This window comes from Anser anser (genome assembly GCF_964211835.1).
Source record: "Anser anser genome assembly, chromosome: 10".
Lineage (NCBI taxonomy): Eukaryota > Metazoa > Chordata > Aves > Anseriformes > Anatidae > Anser > Anser anser.
This window is the reverse complement of record NC_139730.1, coordinates 3,317,524-3,323,879: the sequence shown is the minus strand read 5'-3', so window position 1 is coordinate 3,323,879 and position 6,356 is coordinate 3,317,524. Positions and strand designations below refer to the sequence as shown.

General features: G+C 57.9%; 1 long non-coding RNA gene across 9 annotated transcripts in view; it reads right to left on the bottom strand.

Moving 5' to 3' along the window:
- Positions 1-52: 52 nt before the first annotated feature.
- Positions 53-6,356, bottom strand: part of LOC310904598 — a 57,073-nt gene continuing 50,769 nt past the window's right edge. For 7 of the 9 annotated variants that reach the window (XR_014588453.1, XR_014588455.1, XR_014588457.1 and 4 more), the window contains 2 exons: positions 5,659-5,820; positions 2,863-4,806 (listed from right to left, as the gene is read on the bottom strand). This is a non-coding gene — a long non-coding RNA (uncharacterized lncRNA). Of the gene's footprint in view, positions 4,807-5,658; positions 5,821-6,356 lie in introns of all 9 variants that reach the window. The other 2 variants (XR_014588454.1, XR_014588456.1) reach the window with 1 other exon arrangement.

Here is a 6,356-nt window from a genome sequence, read left to right as displayed (position 1 = left end):
CCCAGCGCTGCACCCCAAGACCTCCCTTCCCCCCCCCCAACACCCACCTGAGTGCCCCCAGGCCCCCCCTACATCTCCTGTGGCATCCTGAGGGCCCCCCCCAGCACTGCCCGGACCCCCTGGCAGCCCCCCCGGCACCCCCAGGCAAAACACTGCCAGCCCCGAGGGGGCTTCAGGAGGGGTTTGGAGGGGCTGGATGCTGGGGAGCCCCCCCGGGGGGGTTTGGTCTTCACACAGAGGCCAGCCTGGGGGGGGGGGGGGGGCACTGTCCTTGGTGCCCTGGGTGGCCGGCGAGCCCCCCCCCTTTTCGGCACCCGGCCCGCCGGGTCGCGGTGAACCTGACCTCGGCGCTCGATAAATCGGCCGCGGGTGAACTTCGGCCAGCCCTGGAGCTGCCCCGGGGGGAGCTGCCCCGCACCACCACGGGGTTCGAGCTCTTGCTGCCCGGCCCTGCCCCAAAAACAGAGCCATTGCCGTCACCGGGTGCCCTGAACCAATTTTAAGGGGAACTTTTGGGGTTTCTGTTCTGCACCGGGGGCCCAAACCCTCCCGCAGCTCCGGCCCCTTCGCACCCTCGAGGGGAAATGAAAATTTGTGTTTCCCACAGAGGTAGCGCTGCTGAGAAACACCTTTTGGTTCGAAACAGGACGAACGCGACGCGTTAAGAACCGCTCCGACCGAGCGGTAAGGGACGGCTCCCGCTACTGGGGGAAAATCCCCTCCTCGCGTCCCTGCCTGATGGGTTTTTCCTCGCGTTTCCCCGTTCGTAGGGCGACGGACAGAGCCGGTGGGTGCTGTGTGTGCAGAAAGAGGTGGAGGAGCAGAGCAGGAGGGGAGGCAAAGGGGGCCTGGGGCTGCTGGCCAGGTCTGGTGCCCGTGGGTGCCCCCCTCTCAGCGCCGCGATTTCACAATTCACCGCTTGCGTCCCGCCGATTTTCCCCCCGAAAGTGGGAAGATGGGGGGAAAAGGGCTCGGGAGCGCTGTGCGAAGGAAAGGGTGCGTTCCTTCGGGTGGAAGAACAGCGGCTCCGCTCCGCGTGCCAGCGAGGGAGGCGCCGGGTGCTGGCTGACCCCGGGGCTGCCCGGGAGGCAGACTTTGGCCCCACGCGCTCTGCGACGTGGTGCGCCGGGGCAGAGGCATTCCCCTTAACTCTTTTTGCCGTGCTGACTCCAAGCCTGGCGAGACGCAGGCAAGGCAATCAAGCCCGTCAGAGCAGAGGTTACGGCAGGAAGCGGGTCCAACGCCGGTTATCTGCTTGCTGTGCCCGCTCCCAGCGCGCTGGGATGCGCAGCGAGGCCGCCGGGACGTGGCGAAAGCCCGGCTGCGTGCGGGGGGCTGAGAGGGGTCGCACGTTGATGCGAGCCCTGCGCCTGGAAATAGCTTTTTTCTGTAGCTCCCAGGCTTAACCAAACGAGGGAAAATTGGGCTGGTGTAATTAAAGCAGTGTGGTTCCCGATCTTGTCTGCACTCGGGAGTCATTCTGCAGCTCGGCTTTGGTGAAAAATCCCCAGCTGGCTCCGGCTGCTCGCCACGAGGATGCCCACGGACACCACCGTCAGCCTGCTCCAGCTCCCACCCCAGATGGAGCAGACGTTCTGCGTTCAGCCCTGCTCGTGGAAAAACCCCGTGCAGGAAGGAGCTCCCTGTGCATTTCACTGGCCAAAAAAATGAAGATTTGCAGCCCCCGTGGAGCTGCACCCCCACGGCTGACGGCTCGCGTAAGGAAGCGGGCGCTGCCGGTGCTGCCGCTGCTCAGAAACTGCAGCTCTGAGCCTGCGCCTTGGCACATTCCTGGGTGGATTTCCAGGAAATTTGTGCTCGACAGAGAAATGCTGCACCTGCCCGTTGCACCCCGGCACTTCTGGGGGAGATTTGGAGGAGATCTGGAGGAAAAAGGTGCTGGGAGAGAGATTTAAATTGGATATTAGAGAGGTGGCGGTGCACCCGGGGCTGAGAGCTGAGCACCACGGTGCTTCGGGCTGTGGTGACACCGACGGCTGCCCGGCCGAGGTCTGGGCGCACGCGGCTGCTGTGCTGCTCCAGGTGGGGCTAGAGGCTTGCAGCAGGCTCCTTCTGCCCTGGATTTCTGCGATTTGAGGGAAGTTTGCAGTGTTTTCTATCATCTGGTGCGCTACTCCTCTCCAGAAAGATTAAATCTTTATCGTCAGGAGCTGGCGTGGCGGGCGAGATTTCCCAGACTAGTCAAAGTGTCATCCTGGTAAAAATGCTAGTAATAAAAGGAAAGGGCCCACTATGGACTCAGGCCTGTAAAAAAAATCCAAAAGATGGATCTGGAAGTTTCAAAACAATTTTCAGCACCGAAGCTCAGCTGCTAACGGCTGCTCGAGGGATGGAGAGGCCCAGCACAGACATTCGTGGTGGGGGGTAAATTTGATAAATTAAAAAAAAATCAACCGTGTGCCTGGTCTTGAATTAAAAAAAAATGGGAAAGAAACCAGACGTTTTACTCGTCTTGAATAGCTTTTGGTTTTATTGCTATTTAAGAAATGAGGGGGATGAAGGAGATGCCCAAGCAGGGCTTGGTGGGGCGGTGGGGGTGCTCCAGCCCTTGCTGTGTCCCCAGGGAGCTGCCCCAGCTCCGAGCCCCCCTGGGGACACCCAGCTGAGCCCCACCACGTCCCAGAGCACCGTCCCGGGACCAGGCACAGGAGCTGGCACCGGTGCCAAGAGGGAGCTTGTAATAAACCCGGGACAAAGCCAACCCCACCCACTGGAATAGCAGGTCTGGCCAAAGCTGGTTTACGCGGGCGCCGGGCAGGGGCCGTGCCATCGCCGCGCGGAGGAGGATATTTCGGGTCCCCCCCCCCCCGGCCGGAGCCACACGTCTCTCGCTGTTATTATGTCTGTCCCCAAGGGCTAAAATGTCTGTCCCAGGGCTAAAATTGGGCCCCCGCGAAGCGGCGTCGGGGCTCTCCGAGCGCTGCCCATGTGTCCGCGAGGGATGTGAGTCACCGGGCAGGGACGGCCGCCCGCTCCTCGCCCCGGGGGGCTTTTGCAAAGTTGAATTGCAATTCCTCTGCCGTGTCCCCAAGTCGGTGACGTCCCCCAGGACCCGCTGTGACCGGCGTGTGAGGCCCCCGCGGTGTTTTCACGCCCGGGCTCAGCAGATGAGGTGGCGGCAGAGCAGGCACCGAGAGCACAAACGTGCGGGGCGAGAGGCGAGCCGGGGGGTGGAGAGAAGCAGAGATCAAAACAACAGCGATTTCAAAATAAAATCCAACAGCCAAGGGAAAACACGGCGTGTCCCTGCCGAGACTATCATTTATGCCAATTAAAAAAATATATATATATTGGCATGGCAATAAGGAGAGCAGCGTGGTATTTCCTGAAAAGGGTGTGGGGAGCATCCTTGGAAAGTCTTTCCTGCACAATGTGCTTGCTGTTTCCAGAAAAATAAAGTTTGCTGTGACCCACCTGTCCCCCAGAAGCGACTATTTAGGGCTGTAACGTGGTCCTGGTTTCAGCCGGGCCGAGGAGAACAAACGTCACTGGCTGAACCTGTCTCACGGCACGGCAGTTGGCAACTTTTCCCAGCCCTGAGGTCTGGGTATTTACCTGCAGTCCCATAATTGCTGTGAAACTCTTGAAAAAAAAAAAAAGCACTCTGCCCATAGGGCTGGGCTGTAGCAGCCCATCTGAGGTTGGGGGGGAGCTGGTCACACGTGTCCCCACGGCCCCACAAACCCAGAAAGCCGGGGCTGGGATATGATCCCCAGCTGGGCGTGGGGACGTGCTCGGGGCTCGCCCAGGGCGTATCCGGAGGTTTCGGCGGCGTAGCAGGGGTTGCCAAAGCCCAGCCTCCAGGAGTGATTACCTTTTGCACAGCACTTTAAGGGGGAGCATGGAAAACAAACAAAAGCCCACAGATTTTTTTTTCTTTCCGCCTGATCCTGCCCATCCCACCCGAGAGCTGCAGCCAGGCGATGTTTGTGCGATGAGATCCGGCGCTGCCGCCGGACGCGGAGCGATGCCGAAGAGAAGCAGCTCCACCTAGGCAAGTGCTGCTGCTAACGCAGAGCCGTGCTGCCGTGCTGCTGGCTCAGCCGTCAGCCATCCATCCACCTTCAGCCATCCACCTTCAGCCATCCACCTTCACCCATCCACCTTCACCCATCCCTCACCAAACATCAGATGCTGACCATCAACCATCGGCCATCAACCATTGACCATCAACCGTTGATCATCAACCATCAACCATCGGCTGTCAACCGCTGGCCGTTGATCGTTGACCATGGACCAGTGATTATCAACCATGGACCATCAACTGTGGACCATTGACTATCGACCATGGACCATCAACCATCGATCACTGGCCATTGACCACTGCCCCATCCGGCCGGCCCCGTGGGCTTGTCCTGGTGTCACCTGGTTCAAGCTGCAGCCAGGTTTCAAGCTGCACTGGGGTCCTAATCCTTGGAGACAGTTTAGGGCTGATTTCAAAGTTTTCCTCTCACCACAGCAAAATGACACCTTCGAAACGTTCATTTTCTTTCCCAATGAGGCTGGCAAATTGGGCGGAAATGTCTGTTTTCAGCCAGGCGCCGCTTGCAAGGACACACTGAGAGCATAGGGAGGGCAAATCCCGTAGGAAACAAAATTCAGCAGCAATAAAAAGCAGTCCCAAGTGGGAAAAAAAACCCTCGACGGGCTTTACAATTGCTCAATTACAGTGGTGTAAGGCAAAGCAGAGCCCTGGGCGTGTCTGGATTAGCCCCGTAGAAATTTGCATCGGCAACTGGTGGTAAATACGGGCTTCCCCACAGGAGACAGCAGCGAGACGCTCACCTGTGTGCATGGAAAGCTGCTTATTAGTCCTCATCAAGGATAATTAGGCTCCAAATCGGAATCAGATGTCCAACAGAATGTTAAACAACCATTAGCACTTTTAGACAAGGGAAAAAAAAAATTAAATGCAAAGCAACCTTTATTGAGTGCCAGCCAGGCTCTGGGTGTTCATATAGATGCTGCCGTAAGGGGGTCTGCGACTTCTTAACGGCTTTGCCAATTAAATCGCTATTACTGACCAATTATGCAGAAATCAACCTGGTTTTAAGTGATATCTGATGAAGCTGGTCGCGCAGCTCCAATAACCAGGGGGAAGGAGCAGCTTCTGGCTGCCAGCCCCGCCGGGATGCTGGCACCGGGCAGGCTTTCTGCCCACCCTCCCCACCAAAATACCTGATTTTTATTTTTCCAGGGAGAAACACACCCAAACCCAACAGGGACATGGCAAAACCTTTTGGGCCCAGCACGGAAATGGGCAGGAAATGAGGGGAAATGGGGAAATGTAACACTCCGGGGGGGGCGGCCTCGCCCCCAGCCGCCTCGGCAGGTTGCTGCCGTCGTGCGCAGCCGGGGCCGCGCGCTCGCGGCCTTTTCCAAATATTATCCTACTGCTTTCTTTCAGCCTGCAGATAAATGGGCCTCTTCAGCGGGCATTGAGCTCGCTCTGTTCCAACGTTTTCTTTAGGGAGGCAGAGGGAAAGTTTGGATTACGCCGAGCTACTGAATTTGGCTTTCATGGGTGAGCTGCGAGGGGGTTTCTGCCAAGCGAAGATAGGGCCAGTGTGCTTTTTTTTTTGCTTTTTTTTTTTTTTTCTGGTTTCATTCTGAAATACGGAGGAGCCCACGCTGTACCTTCATCGCCTGGATTTTGCCTCCTGTCCTGTGCCGTGGGGCTGGGGGCTGTGGTTCCTGGGCCGCTCGGCATCGCCGTGTTTGGTGTTTCCAGCTCTGCTCAGAGAGGGTCCTTCGGATCCTCTACCCAAAATGTGCTTCCTCCACAGCCTTAATTGGTTTCTGAAGTTAAATAACACAAATAAAACCCTCAAAAAAAAAAAAAAAGCCAAACCAAACCAAGATAAGAAACACCAAAAGCCTGAAAAAGCCCCCACCTGAATCATGAGCAGGAATGGGGAATAGGGGCTGGGTGGGAGCAGCAAAGCCCCAGCACCCAAGAGAGCCCCTGGGGGCTGCAGGGCCAAGGAAATTGTGACGCAGTGGCCCAGGGGGTGGTGGAACTGGAGGAAGGACAAGAATGAGCCAAATTTGGGAACAATTCTCTGCAAGGACTGCAGAAGGAGCCCCTCAAGGGCCGGATGACTCCTCCTAACCCGAATTATTCATCGGTTCAGCCACGAGCAGGGAGGACGCAGGGCGATGGCGCAAGCCCGGCAGGCACCGTGTGGGCGAGCGGGGGCCGATGGCTCCCCACCTCTCCCCAGACACGAGCAGCGGGGGCAATTAGTGGAAGGAAAATGAGAAGACGCTGTCTGCGGCCCCGGGAGTCCCCAGCCTGCTATCGGCTGGAGGGGAGCATCGCTAAAGGCTTGTCC